The 19,563-nt window shown below is 45.9% G+C and overlaps 1 protein-coding gene across 1 annotated transcript in view; it reads right to left on the bottom strand.

The window, feature by feature from the left end:
• The window catches only part of grin3ba (glutamate receptor, ionotropic, N-methyl-D-aspartate 3Ba), a 174,209-nt gene that overhangs the window by 72,610 nt on the left and 82,036 nt on the right, over positions 1-19,563 (bottom strand). The gene's annotated exons all lie outside the window — the stretch shown is intronic.

Below are 19,563 nucleotides of genomic sequence, written 5' to 3'. Positions count from 1 at the left end.
CCAAACTGACCTCATTTGAAGTCACTTGATTTATAAACAGGGTCATGGCATACCCCCCCCCCCCCCCCCCCCCCTTACTGTTTTTCCTTTTATTTTATTTTACAAATGAACATTCTGAATATCACTAACCACAAACACACATTTTGTGTTCTGCTGCGAGGACGAGACAAAAAAAAAAAACTTAAAAGTGTGACATAGATTAGAATCGAACCACATTTTGTCTCAACATCATTGACTGACTGATTCAGTGGAACAACTAAAGGCAAGAAAACAAACACGAAAAAATATGAGAGTGTTTATTGAGCATGGACGCAGAAGTGTGACAGTCAGTAGCGTAGCTAGGAATTAATTTCAGGGATGTGGTGCAGTTGTTGGAGCAGCGATGGCACAATCCATCATCAGATGATTCACCAGTTTACTCACACTGCTATAAAACAATTAAAAACATGAGTTATGTTCGTTATAGTGCTGCTTCAAAAATAAAAGCCTTTTCTCGTCCTGCACTAAACCCTCAGTACTTCCTCGACGGTCACCTCCTCCATATCTCTACAGGAAGATTCATGATTCATCCTGATTGGTTTCTTATCGAAGCAGCTACTAGCCAATGAGATGCGATTCCACAAACAAAAGCAGTTTGGCGTTTGAGTGATTAAATACGGAACAGGAACAACAGACTGTTGACCGTCATCGCAGCACAAACCATCTTCATCTTATTATAGAGAAATATAAATATATAACATCACCTGCGCTGTACATGTGTAGCCATGAAGAAACATTTCGAAGAGAAAGGAAATATGTTCAAACCTCATACGCTTGTGGTGATGGGAAATAACGCATCATGGCAGCAAAAAATGTTTTGGAGCCTCTGATTTCACGCCTCTGGTCAACGCAAACAGCAGAATCTCTGCAGTGAGTTCCCAACTTTACTCGCCTGACATGATGTAACCCGGCCCGCTCATTTCTCCGCCCACACCACGGGACCTTGTGTTCTCCGCTCGGGCCATTACGCCCACTATTCTGCGGTCAGCGTTCCCCGTCAACTTTAATCCTCTCTGTTCCATTTCAGGACGCATTAAACATGAGAGTACGTTCCCTCTGAGACACAGGGAGAATATTAAACACTGCTGACGTTCTCCACACTCTCAGCTCACCTTACACTCTTTACTTTAATAACGCGAGGCCTTCACCTGCGCTCGCACCGAGAGTTCTGCTGTAACGGCTGAGCCCGAGCAGCTGCCGAGGCTCTAACCAGCCGGACTATTAATGAGCGCTCCTCCTCCGAATATATTAAAACCAATCCATCTGCGCGAGATCCTTATGGCGCTGTAACTTCACGGTGCCGAGGCCTGAATGTTCCCGACTGACTCCTTACTGCAGATTTACTACAAACTACGAGGCTGAAATGTTTCAGATATTTGGACCCATTTCCACTCAGAACCTTCCACACCTTTTTTCCAGATGTGGAGTTCAAAGTTCAGCATGCTGCCTCATTTCTCACACTCTGATTTCACTCATCAGCTCATCACTGAGGTTCTCCAGCACTGAATTCAACACATTCATGGAGAGAAAACCTCTTTTGAGCAGCGACTCTCCTGATCTCTGATCGAGAAACTTTTTTTCCTTTTCCGGCTACCTTCAGCCGCTAGCAGTGGACAAATAATAAACATGGCAGTTCTGGGGCTGTTTTTAATGTAATTTTTAAAAATATTTGATGGTGGTTTTTACTTAATGGTTTTATCTAGGAGGTTTTGTTTAATAGTTGGTGTTTTGTTCAATGATTTTTACTGACTTAATAATAAAGAAGAAAAAAGAAGAAGGAGCAGTTTGAACCCTGTGCTTTTCCTCTTCGTCTATAAAACAGATTGGACATGAGGAAACCCTCCACACTGTCCAGCTTATTCCCATCATCATCATCATCATCATCATCATCATCTTCTTCTTCTTCTTCGTCTTCTTCTTCTTCAATCGGAATTCAGGGCTCTGTTTATGGAAGGAGTCTCCAGTGTCAGCACTTTCAGTACCTTTTATTTTCCTGACATCTCCAGAAACCTCTTTGTGATTTATTGATAAGAAAAAAGACGATCTGTGTATAATTCTTTTGTTTATAATGTAAGTGAGAACAGGAACTAACCTGCCTTGAGGAGATTAAATGTAACAATAAACGGATGAAAAGCACAACATGTACAAAACTGCAGATTGTTGGTAAATCGCTGGGACACAGTTCGAGGAATAAAATTCTTAGGGACGTTCTCGGACTGAAGATTACAGTAACTCTCTCCCTCTCTCTCTCTCACACACACACACACACACACACACACACACACACTACTCCTTCTGTTGTGAAGTTGTATGTTGTAAATTTTCCTAATTTTGAATTTTGGTTTATTTTTCGTGACATTCTGACAGACTGCTATAATCACACTCACCATTCAAACAGTGTACAACCCATAGCAAGTGTGTGTGTGTGTGTGTGTGTGTGTGTGTGTGTGTGTGTGTGTGTGAGATACACTCACAGTGTTTGAAATAAATGATGATGTAGCGAGAGTGTGTTCCTTTTACTCTGCAGAAATCCGCTTAACGCTCCAGAATTTGCATCTTTTTGATGTGATACTACGAAGCCGAGTCATGTGTATAAACACTCTCGCTACGAGTGTGTGTGTGTGTGTGTTAGACACAGTGCTTTTTGTGGTGTGATGCAATGATGCCGACGCTCAATTTCTAGGATTCCAGGTGAAGAGCAACGGTAAACTGGATATTAGAGCAACTGGATTTGGTGTGAGGTCAGACTGGATGGATCTAAACGATCTCTGCATCCGCACATGAATACATCTGCGATGGGGTAAACTAGACGGCACAAAAATTACACCCAATGACAATATAATCACAGACCCGCTCATCTACCCATGCGCAACTTATGCGCAAGGCGATGGTGAGCAAGAGCTGCCCGCGAAACATGCGCGGGCCTTCATCCTCCAAATGAAGCTGTCAGAGAGCGCACAGCACTGGGCCAGTCTAAAGCTGCAAGGGAAACTGGCGGGTTTAGCCTTTGCAGATCATGTGTTGTCACACTCTGTGCTCTCTAACTGCTCCGTTGGTGAGGACATATTAACGTTTACCATCAAAGCCTGCCTCCAAGTCCTCCCAACGAAGTATAACTTGGCCACCTGGTATCCCCATAATCATGACCCACACTGCATCCTTCACTGTTCTACTAGGGAAAATGAAACAACTGCCCATATCTTTAATGGCTGTAGTTTTTATAAAGGACTCTACATTGTAAGACACGACCGACTGGTTGACCTGATCTCAGAGAGCATTAAAGACATTCTAGATGCAACTACAAATATGCATAAACACAGTGCGGTGCAGATCAACTGGTTTAATACAGAAAATCATGACAATGTTCAATTGGATAATCTCCCAAACACTCCAGATATTACCATCATTGATGAAACAAACAGAACAGGAACCATTGTTGAAATAGGCTGCTCTTTTGATTTATATATGGACACTTGTTTTAATGCCAAAATGTTGAAGTACCAGCCACTTCTTGAATCAATGATGGGTCTTGGGTATAACTGCAAATTAATTGTTCTTGTATTTGGGAGTCTTGGACATGTACATAAACTGGTCATGCGAGGCTTGCAACTGTGTGGATTATGCAAAACAAGCGCGAAGAGACTGGCCAGATACTGTTCAATTTCTGCCATAATAGGAAGCTTGTCCATTTGGAGACGGAGATGTCATATTTATCTATAGAGACTACTGGACTTATTATTTTTATATGATCACACTTGCCAATCTGCAGAATATTTCCAATAATGTTTGGATCTGTAATCCTTCCCTGTGCAACACAGTGCTTTTTTGTGGTGTGTGTTGTGCCTGCATCATCCAACACTGATTAATTCAAATATAAATATAACTATAAGCAAACGATGAAGACTCGATGTAGATCACGCTGCAGGGCGGCTCATAAATCTCCTGTTCACACTGTCACAGGCTCAGGGGTTTATTAGTTTCCTCCTCTGAACTCCCTTAGAGCGGTGGTTCTCAACCGGTTGGGCCCGCCCCCCTGGGGGGGCGCGGACACTCTCCTGGGGGGGCGGGGGCGGCGCGAGTAGGCTAGGATGAAGGGAAAAAATGAGGAAAAAAAATGAGGAAAAAAAATCACGAAAATTCCCATGTCGAAAATGCAAGTGGTTGGACTACTATAACACAGAAACAAATCAACCACACAGTTTCATTTCAAATTTACCAATACAGGGGGTAGTACTGTATTTTGAGCCTGTGACGCGATGTCACGTAACTGCTAGGCTAGCCTACTATATAAGCGTCTGCACACACGTTGAGCTTCATTCACTCTCGTCTAGTCTCTTGCCAAGTTCGCTTGTGCCAGCTCTCGCTAGTCTATATGTTATCAGTGTTGATATCGATCTACTTTAGGCCTTTACTTCAAACCCAAACAAACCGTCTTTTTAAAGACTATCCCAATCTCAGCCCTCGCTATTTTTTAACTGCTAAGCGTGCACTTAGCTAATAGGGTAAGCCTCTGCCTTTTTCACCGTGTTGCAACACATACAACACACGCGACTAAGACAATCACACACTCGCTCACTCACTCACTCACTCACTCACTCACTCACTCACTCACTCACTCGCTCACTCACTCACTCGCTCGCTCACTCGCTCGCTCACTTGCTCGCTCACTCACTCACTCGCTCACTCGCTCGCTCGCTCACTCGCTCGCTCACTCACTGACTCACTCACTCACTCACTCACTGACTCACTCACTCACTGACTCACTCGCTCACTCACTCACTCGCTCACTCACTCGCTCGCTCGCTCACTCACTCACTCACTCACTCACTCACTCACTCACTCACTCGCTCCCTCACTCCCTCACTCACTCACTCACTGACTCACTCACTCACTGACTCACTCAGGACTACAATCTTAAGTCTTCAAATAAAATTGGTATTGCCTGCAAAATTGTTAAACACTTGCATTAAAGAACGTGCATAAGTCCCGTCTGATTAGTCCCCGATACTCGTCTCTTAACATAGCCACACATCCAAATTATAATTAACAAAAATGGAGAGATTTCTAGTGAGGACCAACAAGGCAACCGACGCACCACCAGCTGCAAAAAAGCTTCGAAGGTACGATGAAGCATAGCTGCAGTTTGGATTTACAGTCACGGCTGATCTGAGACCTCAGTGTGTCGTGTGTGCCGAGCTGCTAGCAAACAACAGCATGAAGCCCTGCAAACTTAAAAGGCACCTCGAAACAAAACATGCTGCTATTAAAGATAAACCGGCAGAATATTTTAAAAGAAAGCTTGATGGCCTCCATCAGCAACAGGCAGCCATTTCAGTGCACAGCGCTGCGTCTAAACAGTGTTTGGAGGCATCATATGTAGCGGCCAAAAGAATAGCTAAACTGGGTAAACCGCATACAATTGCCGAGACTCTCATTTTGCCAGCCGCACAAGACATGAGCAGAATAATGATAGGAGATAGTGCAGCAGCCAAACTCGGTGCAGTACCACTGTCCAATGGCACAGTCGCTAGGAGGATTTCAGACATGTCTAATGACATCAGAGAGCAACTCATAGAGTTCATAAAACAGAGTCCTTACTACGCGCTGCAGCTGGGCAAATCCGCTGATATTGCTGGGCAGGCACAGCTCCTCGCCTATGTCAGGTATCTGCGTGACAAGGCGATTGAGGAGGATGTCCTGTTTTGCCGGCCTCTTCAGTCGCACACTACAGGAGAAGCCATCTTCAATGTCCTTGATATTTTTATCCGTGAAAATGGTTTGGCTTGGGACCGATGCGTTGGCCTATGCACGGATGGTGCACGGGCAATGACGGGCCGCGAGCGTGGCCTAGTTGCTCGTGTTCAGCAAGTAGCTCCACTTGTGAAATGGACACATTGTATGGTCCATCGCGAAGCATTAGCTGCTAAAAAACGCCGGTTCTCTTTGACTCCGTGCTGAACCAATCCGTGAAAATGACAAATCTAATCAAATCACAAAAACTGCTAAACTCTCGCTTGTTTGGGGTCCTCTGCCAGGAGATGGGGTCAGGGCACGAACAGCTGCTTCTGCACACTGAAGTTCGCTGGCTCTCCAGGGGGCGGGTGTTGCAGCAGTTGTATGAGCTGCGAGAGGAAGTGAAGTGTTTTTTGACAGAAATCAAATCAGATCTGGCAAAGCATCTGGATGACACTATGTGGCTTGCATCTCTGTCCTATTTGGTCGATATATTTGACCGTTTGAATGGCCTCAGCCTGTCTCTGCAAGGCCGCGAAACTCATATTTTGCTCCTCACAGACAGAGTGGACGCCTTCACACACAAAATTGACCTCTGGCATGGCCGCATCAGTCGAGGGAACTGCGACATGTTCCCCAGCCTTGCAGACTTTATCACTGATGCAGGCACATCACACGATTTCTCCTCTCTATTTCAATCAGCGTCTGAGCACCTGTCTGCAATGAGAAAAGAATTTGCGACGTACTTTAAAGAGGATTATCGCTCTTTTGCGTGGGTTCGAGATCCATTTGTGTGCACAGCAAACGAGCTGTCAATTGATATGCAGGAACAGCTTATTGAGCTGAAGAGTGACAGTAAGCTGAAGGAACTTTTTACCTCCTGCCCTCTTTCGTCATTCTGGGCAGCATTGATGCAGGAATACCCTCAACTCTGTGACGCCACCTTGAAGATTCTCCTCCCTTTCGCGTCCACATATTTGTGTGAGGCAGGATTCTCAAAAATGACTGCACTCAAAACGAAATACTGCAATCGTGCACAAATCGAGGATGATTTGAGGCTATGTTTATCAGACATTGCACCAAGAATTGAGTATCTTTGCAAGACAAAGCAGGCTCAGGTCTCACATTAACATCGCCTACCTGCAAGCTTCTGTAAAACATGCAGATGATATGCCTATTATTAGGCCTAGTAATAATAATCATTACTAATTATCATTAATAATTATCATTACGGGCAGCACAGTGGTGTAGTGGTTAGCGCTGTTGCCTCACAGCAAGAAGGTCCGGGTTCGAGCCCCGTGGCCGGCGAGGGCCTTTCTGTGTGGAGTTTGCATGTTCTCCCCGTGTCCGCGTGGGTTTCCTCCGGGTGCTCCGGTTTCCCCCACAGTCCAAAGACATGCAGGTTAGGTTAACTGGTGACTCTAAATTGAGCGTAGGTGTGAATGTGAGTGTGAATGGTTGTCTGTGTCTATGTGTCAGCCCTGTGATGACCTGGCGACTTGTCCAGGGTGAACCCCGCCTTTCACCCGTAGTCAGCTGGGATAGGATCCAGCTCGCCTGCGACCCTGTAGAACAGGATAAAGCGGCTACAGATAATGAGATGAGATGAGATGAATTATCATTACTAGGCTACAGCAAAACATGTAACCTCATAATTATATAGCTATAGCCTAGTAATGATAATAGGCCTACCACTACTCATAATAATAATAATAATAATAATAATAATGCCTGCAAGCTCACATTAGAAGTCTGATGCTACTTCCAGTTATAACAATAGCTTAGTAATGATGATAGGCCTACCTACCACTACTGATAATAATAATAATAATAATAATAATAATAATAATAATGTGTGGGCCTAAAATAATAATCTATCTATCTATCTATCTATCTATCTATGCAAGGTGGTGTAGTGGGGGTGGGGCTGGTAAGGGGGGGGGGGGGCTGGTAAGGGGGGGGGTGGCGCCGGGAGGGGGGGGGCCCAACTGCAATGAACCAGATTTGGGGGGGGGCAGCTTGAAAAAGGTTGAGAACCCATGCCTTAGAGCATCAACACAGCACCTATCTGTCTGCTGATAGGCACCTGTCTGTCTGTCTGCTGATACACCTGTCTGTCTGCTGATACACACCTGTCTGTCTGTCTGCTGACACACCTGTCTGTCTGCTGATAGGCACCTGTCTGTCTGTCTGTCTGTCTGTCTGTTGATAAGGCTGTCTGTCTGCTGATACACCTGTCTGTCTGCTGATACAGTGCCTTGCAAAAGTATTCATACCCCTTGAACTTTTTCACATTTTTAAACCTTACAACCACGAACTTAAAAGTTTTTTATTGAGATTTTATGTGATAGACCAACACAGAGTAGCACAGAATTGTGAAGTGAAATGAAAATGATAAATGGTCTTCAAATTTTAAACAAATAAAAATCTGAAAAATGTGGTGTGCATTAGTATTCACCCCCTGTACTCTGATACCTCTAAATACAATCCAGTGCAATCAATTGCCTTCAGAAGTCGTCTAATTAGTTAATAGAGTCCTACTGTGTGTAATTTACTCTCAGCATAAATACACTTGTTCTGTGAAGGCCTCAGTGGTTTGTTAGAGAACACTGAAGAACAAACAGCATCATGAAGACCAAAGAACTCACCAGACAGGTCAGGGATAAAGTTCTGGAGAAGTTTAAAGCAGGGTTAGGTTATAAAAAATATCCCAAGCTCTGAACATCTCAAGAAGCACTGTTCAATCCATCATTCAAAAATGGAAAAAGTATGGCACAACTGCAAACCTACCAAGACATGGCCGTCCACCTAAACTGACAGAGCGAGCAAGGAGAGCACTGGTCAGAGAAGCAGCCAAGAGGCCCATGATCACTCTGGAGGAGCTGCAGAAATCCACAGCTCAGGTGGGAGAATCTGTGCACAGGACAACTATAAGTCGTACACTCCACAAATCTGGCCTTCTTGGAAGAGTGGCAAGAAGAAAACCGTTGTTGAAAGACAGGCATAAGAAGCCATGTAGGGGACACAGCAAACATGTGGAAGAAGGTGCTTTGGTCAGATGAGACCAAAGTTGAACTTTTTGTCCTAGATGCAAAGCGCTATGTGTGGTCGAAAACTAACACTGCTCATCACCCTGCACACACCATCCCCACTGTGAAACATGGTGGTGGCAGCATCATGCTATGGGGATGCTTTTCTTCAGCAGGGACAGGGAAGCTGGTCAGAGTTGATGGGAAGATGGATGGAGCTAAATACAGGGCAATCCTGGAAGAAAACCTGTTGGAGGCTGCAAAAGACTTGAGACTGGGAAGGAGATTCACCTTCCAGCAAGACAATGACCCTAAACATACAGCCAGAGCGACAATGGAATGGTTTAGATCAAAGAATATTCATGTGTTAGAATGGCCCAGTCAAAGTCCAGACCTAAATCCCATTGAGCATCTGTGGCAAGACTTGAAAACTGCTGTTCACAGACGCTCTCCATCCGATCTGGCTGAGCTTGAGCTATTTTGCAAAGAAGAATGGGCAAAAATTTCAGTGTCTAGATGTGCAAAGCTGGTAGAGACATACCACAAAAGACTTGCAGCTGTAATTGCAGCACAAGGTGGCTCTACAAAGTATTGACGCAGGGGGGCTGAATACTAATGCAGATCACATTTTTCAGATTTTTATTTGTGTAAAATTTTGAAGACCATTTATCATTTTCATTTCACTTCACAATTCTGTGCTACTCTGTGTTGGTCTATCACATAAAATCTCAATAAAAAACTTTTAAGTTCGTGGTTGTAAGGTGGAAAAATGTGAAAAAGTTCAAGGGGTATGAATACTTTTGCAAGGCACTGTACACCCGTCTGTCTGTCTGCTGATACGCCTGTCTGTCTGCTGATACTGTGTGTGGAGTTGAGAGTGTACACAGTGAGGCTTTTATCCTGAAATCACACACAGTGTTCAGACAGAATTACAGATCACTGTTCAGAAGGCTGATGTAAGGCAGAAGTTACACACACAGGGGCGGAGTTTATTAAAAACAGGGCGTGTCTTGGTTACACTCAAGTCTGATCTTGAACTTAAAGAGATCCTGCACACTTAAATGGGCTTTAAACTAAACGATGCGACTGTATTGAGATCTAACACATCACAGCTGGTGTTAATATCAACAAAATGGGCGTTTTTATAAAAATCAGCATTTTATTGGTTGAAAATGGATCAAAGCTCCACCTACTGGTGAAAATCATCCAGAAACCTGCCAGGCCGATGCCGACAGAGAGTGGGCCACGTGGTACTTCTCTACATCATGATGTTTATGTAAAAAATAGAATGTTAACACCCTCTAATCGGAGGTGGGCGGCTCACCTCACCCAGCCCCGCTCTTGAGTGGAAGTCTGTGAAACTGAACTCATTTTCAAATACATGCTGATTGAGACTCACCATTCACAGGAGTTTACACGATTTCACCTCCCTATCCCCTCTCAGCTCCACCCCTCTCAGCCCTGCCCCTCCTCTCTCTCAGCCCCACCCCTCTCAGATCCGCCCCTCCTCTCCCTCTCAGCTCCGCCTTTCTCAGCCCTGCCCCCCCAGCCTTGCCCCCCCAGCCCTGACCCCCCTCTCTCTCTCAGCTCTGCCCCCTCTCTTTCACCTCTGCCCTCTCTCAGCCCTGCCCCCTCTCTTTCTCTCAGCCCTGCCCCCTCTCTCTCACCCCTGCCCTCTCTTAGCCCTGCCCCCCCTCTCTTTCAGCCCTGCCCTCTCTCTCAGCCCTGCCCCCCTCTCAGCCTTGCCCCCCAGCCCTGACTCCTCTCTCTTTCTCAGCCCTGCCCCCTCTCTCCCTCTTTCTCTCTCTCTTTCTCAACCCTGCCCTCCCTCTCTCAGCCCTGCCCCCTCTCTCCCTCTTTCTCTCTCTCTTTCTCAACCCTGCCCTCCCTCTCTCAGCCGTGCCCCCTCTCTTTCACCTCTGCCCTCTCTCTCTCTCTCTCAGCCCTGCCCCCCCTCAGCCTTGCCCCCTCTCTCAGCCCTGCCCCCTCTCTTTCTCTCAGCCCTGCTCCCTCTCTTTCACCTCTACCCTCTCTCTCTCTCTCAGCTCTACCCCCTCTCTTTCTCTCAGCCGTGACCCCTCTCTCTCACCCCTGCTCTCTCTCTCTCTGTCCATCTCTCAGCCCTGCTCTCTCTCTCTCTCTCTCTCTCTCTGTCCCTCTCTCAGCCCTGCCCCTGTCTCTCTCTCGGCCCTGCCCCTGTCTTTCTCTCAGCCCTGCCCCCCCTCTCTCTCTCAGCCTTGCCCCCCTCTCTCAGCCCTGCCCCCCTCTCTCTCTCTCAGCCCTGCCCTGCCCCTCTCTCTCTCTGTCTCAGCTCTGCCCTGCCCCTCTCTTTCTCTCAGCCCTGCCCTCTCTCTCTCTCTCTCTCAGCCCTGTCCTCTCTCTCTCTCTCTCTCTCTCTCTCTCTCTCTCTCAGCCCTGTCCTCTCTCTCTCTCTCTCAGCCCTGCCCTCTCTCTCTCTCTCAGCCCTGCCCTGCCCCTCTCTCTCTCTCTCTCTCTCTCTCTCTCTCTCTCTCTCTCAGCCCTGCCCTCTCTTTCTCTCTCTCAGCCCTGCCCCCTCTCTCTCAGCCCTGCCTCTCTCTCTCTCTCTCTCTCTCTCTCTCAGCCCTGCCCTCTTTCTCTCTCAGCCCTGCCCTGCCCCTCTCTCTCTCTCTCAGCCCTGCCCTCTCTTTCTCTCTCTCAGCCCTGCCCCCTCTTTCTCAGCCCTGCCCCCTCTTTCTCAGCCCTGCCCCTCTCTCTCTCTCTCTCTCTCAGCCCTGCCCTCTTTCTCTCTCAGCCCTGCCCTGCCCCTCTCTCTCTCTCTCTCTCTCTCTCTCTCAGCCCTGACCCACCCCTCTCTCTCTCAGCCCTGCCCCACCCCCTCTCTCTCAGCCCTGCCCTCTCTTTCTCTCTCTCAGCCCTGCCCTGCCCCCCCTCTCTCTCTCTCCCTCTCTCAGCCCTGCCCCGCCCTCTCTCTCTCAGCCCTGCCCTGCCCCCTCTCTCAGCCCTGCCCTCTCTTTCTCTCTCTCAGCCCTGCCCCGCCTCTCTCTCTCTCTCTCTCTCTCTCTCTCTCTCTCTCTCTCTCAGCCATGCCCTGCCCTGCCCCTCTCTCTCTCTCTCTCTCTCTCTCTCTCTCAGCCCTGCCCCTCTCTTTCTCTCTCTCAGCCCTGCCCCTCTCTTTCTCTCTCTCAGCCCTGCCCTGCCCCTCTCTCTCTCAGCCCTGCCCCGCCCCTCTCTCTCTCTCAGCCCTGCCCCCCTCTCTCAGCCCCACCCCTTTATCTCAGCCCCAACCCTCTCAGTCCTGCCCCTCTTTCTCAACCCCTCCTCACCCTCTCTCAGACCCCCTCCCCATCTCTCCCTGCACCTCTCAGCCCCACTCCTCTCTCTGTCTCTTGCCCTCTTCTAACATTTTTCAAAACTATACAGTGGGTGGAGTTAGACACAGAGCTGGAGGTGAAGTTTCACTTTAATCGCATGTTTCTCTGCGTGATCTCAGTTCGAGTGAGGAGCAGCATTAAGTCCAGCGCCACCATCTGACAGTCTGATGTAAACACACTATTTGAGGTCAAAATGAAATAGAAAAATAGAACATTATTTATTAATTAATTAATAATCTCATCACTTTAAAGCCCAAGAAAAGTCCCCCCCCCCCCCCCCCCCACACACACACACATGGGCGGAGACTTGTCTTAATCAGAGACACTGATTATCTGGAGGAGGGACTTTTTTATAGACAAAATGGTGGATGATAAACTCCCTCCATCCTGCACCAGCTACAATTTCATCACCATTTAGTGTCTCATATCTTCAGTAGGTTGTGCAAGCAAGTAAAATGAGTCAGAGGTAAATATAATATAATATAATATAATATAATATAATATAATATAATATAATATAATATAATATAATATAATATAATATAATATCAAAACTAAACACCGGTGACTTTAATAATATGAATGAGGAGCTCAGAAAATCCACTAAAGCAGCAGCACAACTCGACTCTCAACACCAAAAACTTTCCCCACATGAGTATCTACACACACACACACACACACACACACACACATCAGAGTTGTTCCTGTACTGAGGATAATCCACCACCCAAGTCCGATCCACTCCTGTGGTGGTCCTGACCCAGCTGTGTGCTGGTGGTGATGTATGTGGTGGGGGGTGGAGTGGTGGTGGGGGGTTTGTGTGTGCCATTACTCTATGTACAGGAACAGTTGGACTCAGGCAGTAATTGCATGCGCACGGCGTGACCCGTGTGTTCGGGAGACGTGATGAGATGCAGTTCGGTGTGTGTGATTATAAAAGTATCTGCACATCGATCCTCCTCAGGGCTGAATATCCTGCACTGGGTCTTTGTACACTGTGTCCCTCGTGGCCTGTGTATGAATAATAAAGGCGGGAAAATCTGCAGAAATCCATTTTTCATGATAAACAGCCACCTCATGGGCGAAAACACTGAAATCGTTTAATTCGTTAGCACTGAACTCGCAGTGACCTTGCTCCTGCAGGAGCACCCTTATTATGCACACTGGGCGCGAAAGAATCGAACAGAGCGAGTCATAAACCTGCAAACAGGAAGAACAGAGCGACAGATCAGTCTTCTTCACGTCTCACCATGACAAATAAGATCATAACTAATAAGCAGAATCAATTTTTCTGCCTAAAGGGCCGTGCTAAAAGAGATGGATCTCTCCAGAGTGGCGTTTTTTTATGGACTCTGACAGGAGTGTGTGTGTGTGTGTGTGTGTGTGTGTGTTCGGTGAGTGTTTAAACCTGGAGGGGACCAAGAGCAGACATCATGGGGCAAAAAATCAGTGAAACGGAGGAGCTCCTGCGTGACTGGAATATTAGTACATTCAGCTCTGGAAAGTTCCAGAAGGAGTCGATAAGGAAGTACCACAGCGCTGCTGGGTTCTGCACTCTGACTGGTCGGAAGGTGTTGATTAGTTTCCTAGAACAGCAGCTCTGATGGTAGTGCAGGTTTATATTAATGCACTCGTTATTGTTTCTATAGCAACGACCCATTGACAGGGTGTAAAAGGCGTGTAATCAGAAACATGCTGAAGGTTTCTGAGAGTAAGAAGATGTTTAGAAGGCGTATGGTTTCTGGAAGGAGTCTCCAGTGTCAGCGCTGTGTAACAGTCAGAGGTGAAGCTGTAAGTTTTCTGATTCTTCAGGATCAACAACAACAGCATCAAGCTGTGTTTTTTCTAATCTTATTAAAATGAAAAGAAAGAATAAAGAGATTGATGATGGAACAACTGTTTATCATTATAGTCTGACATTCTTTAATAAATTACAAATGGTAATCGCTGGTGAGTTGCTGTGGTGTAAGAGGAATAAAGGCCCAGTCCCACAATACCCAGAACTATAACGATAACTATAAATAACTCAGTCCCCTTCAGTGTATGTGGTCGGTGCTCACACCAGAGCGATAGCGATCCCTATAGCCCAGGCCTGGGTTTATCCATATCAGTGAGATTGATTCTGGAGCGATTTTTCCAGACCTGGACCTGATCCGATAAACATCTGACCAATCAGGTCATTGTTTCCATGTGACGTTGTCTGAGCACATGATATTTTTCCTCAACATCTTTATACATCCTTGTTGCATCATGAAGTCACGGAATACGGACTCACAGAAAAGAAAAAATATAATGCAAAGCATGGATCTTCTATCTTTTATTCACGGATATGTGATTATTTTTCTGTGAAATATCAATAGTACATTAATAAAGTAAACATATAAATGCAGGTAAGATATTTTAATTATGAACTTCGGCAGTCCAAACATTTAATTGTTTTAGACTTCTTAATTTTTTATCTGTGATGAATCATCCGTATGAAATTGGTAACCAATCTATAATATACCGAAACGTCTGTGATCAATCCGTAAATTATTAGCGTCCGTATTAAAATCCATAACCGCTCTGTATTTTGTATCCGTTTTTATTATATTTCCCTAATCTGTGACCTATCCGTATTTTATCAGCCACCGGAGTGTGTGCATGGGTTGTTTTGGAGCCCAAGCTGTACAGTGTGACCCGGAATAATGTGCTACTCATCTCATCTCATTATCTGTAGCCGCTTTATCCTGTTCTACAGGGTCGCAGGCGAGCTGGATCCTATCCCAGCTGACTACAGGCGAAAGGCGGGGTACACCCTGGACAAGTCGCCAGGTCATCACAGGGCTGACACATAGACACAGACAACCATTCACACCTACGCTCAATTTAGAGTCACCAGTTAACCTAACCTGCATGTCTTTGGACTGTGGGGGAAACCGGAGCACCCGGAGGAAACCCACGCGGACACGGGGAGAACATGCAAACTCCGCACAGAAAGGCCCTCGCCGGCCACGGGGCTCGAACCCGGACCTTCTTGCTGTGAGGCAACAGTGCTAACCACTACACCACTGTGCCGCCCCGTTTCAAAGACTCATTATACAGAAATAATTGGGGAAGCCATGGCCAAATGGATAGAGAGACAGCTTTAGGACCAAAAGGTCGCTGGTTTGATTCCCTGAACCAGCAGGACTGGCTCAAGTGCCCTTGAGCAAGGCATCCAACCCCCAACTGCTCCGGCAAGAGTGGTGGCGTACCTTGTGTCTGATTAGCCAAAGAAAAACTGATGATGAGATTATCAGTTCGGGAAGGAACCCGGCCGTAATATAACATAACATAAACAAATAAATAAATAAAGGTCACTTTGGTAAAGAAAAAGTGAGATGTCTTGTGAGGCAGAAAAGTTAAATGTTTGAGACAGACGCCTGTGAGCTCCATGACCCTCGTCCTGTATTCACTCAGTGATTATGTCTGTGGTACGCAGAGCTTGTGCACATTTTATTATTCATTAAACTGCACCTTTAAAATCAGCTGGGCTAGAGTCCATATGCTCCAGAATATTCCGTATCTATGCTGCCTCACTCGCCCATCTCTCTCTCTCTCTCTCTCTCTCTCAGAACAGTGAGATTTACAAATTAAATGCACCCAGTGTAGCTATAATCCAGTTTCTGCAGTAACTGTTTATCAGCAAACACACACACGCACACACACACACACACACACACACACACACACACACACACACACACACCCAGCTCCAGCTCACACACGTGTCCGATCAGATATAACCCTGCTCACTACAGTACACACTGCAGCAGTGTTTCAGCGTGATGTGTGTTCAGTGTCCTGTTCTGGCAGGATGACGTTAATAACGGCATAACCGCAAACCCGATAAAGTGCTGAGACTTTCACACTGGATTAACTCAGTCTCAGGGGTGCAAAATATTCAGAATGACCCTGTAATAGTCAGGGTCCAGTCTCACAGCTCACTTTGAGTGGTTTTAGGGTTGGATCAGATTTCAAAAGTCAAAACTCCACCTGGACTGCATCGCGAAAGACTTGAAACCAAACCAGACCAAACCAATCCTGGGATTAGAACTTAGAGAGACATGTTCGTGTTCCTTCATGTGGTTAAAGAAGGTCGCCAAGGTGCACGTGTGTTTCTGATGGACTGACCCGATCCACTCCATCATCCCGCTCTGTGTTTGTGTAAAATGTATTCAGTCCAATTGGAGCATGGCATGATTGGATTTTCACTCCTGTCCTATCCCGATCCTGGAACAGTGATTCCTGATCCTGGAACAGTGATTCCCGATCATGGAACAGTGATTCCTGAGCTGTCCTGTTCCCAACAGAACCATGAGCATTGTGCTAAAAATGAAAAAAGAAAGAAAATAGCATTTACTCCCATTAGAACTGCATATTTACAGTATATATAAAACCTCACCTATTATTATTATTCCAGCCCCGCCCACTCCTGCTGACTGTTTTTCCTGCCCCATCCCAATCCCACAGGATTCCCAATCTTCACTCTCTAATTCCGATTATTTGCTATAAAACAAAAACTTGGCAGATGTGGAACACTTTAAAACTCACCCAATTTGGTGTAAAAATGAGACTCTGGAATCCTGGTCACTAACGGTCCTGTTCGTTGCTCCGTCCCCGAGCATGGGGCAGTGTGATTCTTGCCCCAGTGGGTGTCTCTTGGTGATTGTAGTCCATCCCATGTTTAAGTGCGAAGTGAGAACTCAGACTGTGAGGCTCAGAAAAGCATTCGCTGTATCACCTGGAGATCAGGAGTTCAAATCCCAATGATGCCCAAGAGATCAAAATTGGGCGTGTTCTCAGGGAGGGAGGGGTATACTTACTCAGTCACTCACTGTCTCTCCCCACTGTCACTCAAACCCACACTAGCCAATCAGAGGAGTCTGTGAGCTCAGCTCAGGTATGCAGAAGAGGGCAGATAGTGCTTTCTGACAAACGTAAGCAGCAGTGTGTAAAGATGCATCCGGCTGGTTTTATGATAGGCTCCACCCCCCTGGTGTGAAAGGAGCGAGCCGACTGATGGAGGGGCAAATCAACAAAACATATCAAAACTCCAGAACCAAAATGAGTCGTTTTGAGGAATTTAAATGTAAGGAGTGAATGTTCTGGAGATGAATATTAGTTGAACAGCTGATAAACGGTTGAACTCTGCCCTTCCGGATGATCCACTGCCTCCGTTTTAGATTTTACATTATAAAACCATCCAGAAAGAGTTTAAAATGCTCTGTGAGCTGCGAGGTGTTCTGCATCTCATTACTGGTCCCTTTATCTGATATTTTAACGCAGCCCGAGGCAGATTACAGCTCTTTTTTTTTGCTTTGATAATGAAGGCTGTTTTGAACGATGAAATTTGCAGAGGAAGGAAATTATGTTGATGTGGAAATCAGCAGATGTCTGAAGTTCAGGATGATACAAGCAGCCAAGTGGAATTTTTTTTATGCTCCTTTGGAGGGAAAATGACTCAGAATTGTAGCATCAGTAATACCACCGCCTTCATAGTCTGCATAACTATTCACCCCCCTTGAAGTTCTCTACATTCTGTCGTGCTATAACTCACAATCGAAATGGACTTCATTGGGATTTATTCAATCCCAAACATTCCAAAGGATGATGTTCTGTAATTTACAGCTGTAAGTCTTCAGTGATGTGTCTCTCAGCTTCACAGGAACAGATACTGATGTTTATGTCCACTGCGGAACATTTTCACGAAGTCTTGCTACAGATTCTGATCTGGATGGGCTTTCACTGGGCTGTTCCAACACAATCAGGAGAAAACCCCCCCGAAAATTATGCTAAAGTAAAATTTTGTACTGAAACAGGAGGAATATAATGAAGCTCATTTTGATGAACGTAATAAAGAAAGTCCTGAGCAGTAGAATGACCCATGAACCCGTAATACCGTCTTCAGTCCAGTACCATGCCTGAACATCCAGCTGTTTTGGTTTTGGGTCTCATTAAAAACATCACTACAAATCATTGATGATGGCAGTAACTTGATTTTAATGTCTGGAGCAAATCAAACCTCACCATATTCACCATCCCTTCCACACGGGCACGTCTGCAGTCCCTCTGAATCCAGAACAGCGCTTTACACATGATCAAAGCCCAAAGGAGTGAAACTCAGATGATGCTAACGATGCTGCTGCTGAAGGCTGTGAATATTCAAGTGCATCTGATTCGCTCAGGGACGCTGATCTCACCCAGCACCAGTGTTTGTACGAGTTCTTCAGCTTCTTTGGGTTGGGTTTACATTTTCCCCATGTTCACTAACGTTACGTTTGTGACGTGATGTCAGATTTTAATTTTAATTTTTACACAAACAACACAAAAGAAAGTTCATTAAAATACACCTGTCTGAAGCATAAAATATATCACACAATTTCACATGGAAGATGATTGAAGACGTATTAAAGCTTGAAATTTGTAAAATGTAATTTCAGACCTACACCATGACTCCATTATAATGAACTCTTTTACTACGAACTCTCACATATAACGAACTAAGCTTGTGTCACCGCCTTTAACAACAATGAGTCAGAGTCTAGGGTGGCACGGTGGTGTAGTGGTTAGCACTGTCGCCTCACAGCAAGAAGGTCCGGGTTCGAGCCCCGGGGCCGGCGAGGGCCTTTCTGTGTGGAGTTTGCATGTTCTCCCCGTGTCCGCGTGGGTTTCCTCCGGGTGCTCCGGTTTCCCCCATAGTCCAAAGACATGCAGGTTAGGTTAACTGGTGACTCTAAATTGAGCGTAGGTGTGAATGTGAGTGTGAATGGTTGTCTGTGTCTATGTGTCAGCCCTGTGATGACCTGGCGACTTGTCCAGGGTGAACCCCGCCTTTCGCCCGTAGTCAGCTGGAATAGGCTCCAGCTTGCCTGCGACCCTGTAGAACAGGGTAAAGCGGCTACAGATAAAGAGATGAGATGAGATGAGTCAGAGTCATAACAACATATCACTGAACCATGTGCTCCTCTTCCCCCCGAGACAAATAAGACCATCAATGGCGGTGTATTTCACTCCAGCCCCGTCTAGTCCAGAAGGAACGCTCTAAAATGGGCCACCTTGCGCAATAAATGTTGCGAGCTATATACACTATATACAAGCTATATATAGAAGCAATATCCACCCTAGGAATACCGACCTATTTACCAGAAAGAATCCAAAATGGCGAGGAATTGACAGAGAAGAAGCGATTTTTGTTGAACTGTTCATTAAGGCTTAATTAGTCCATAACTTCATTAATAATTGTAATTATGCAAATTTGGATAGAAACTCTATGCATCCCAGGCAGACCCACCTTTCTGTCAAAAAGAATAAAAATCGGTGAAGAATTGAGAGAGAAGAAATGATTTTCATGAAATGTGGATGACAGACAACACATGATGGCAGAA

Source organism: Neoarius graeffei, chromosome 17 (genome assembly GCF_027579695.1).
Source record: "Neoarius graeffei isolate fNeoGra1 chromosome 17, fNeoGra1.pri, whole genome shotgun sequence".
Classification (NCBI taxonomy): domain Eukaryota; kingdom Metazoa; phylum Chordata; class Actinopteri; order Siluriformes; family Ariidae; genus Neoarius; species Neoarius graeffei.
The sequence above is the reverse complement of the archived record's forward strand: the minus strand, read 5'-3'. Positions and strand labels throughout refer to the sequence as shown.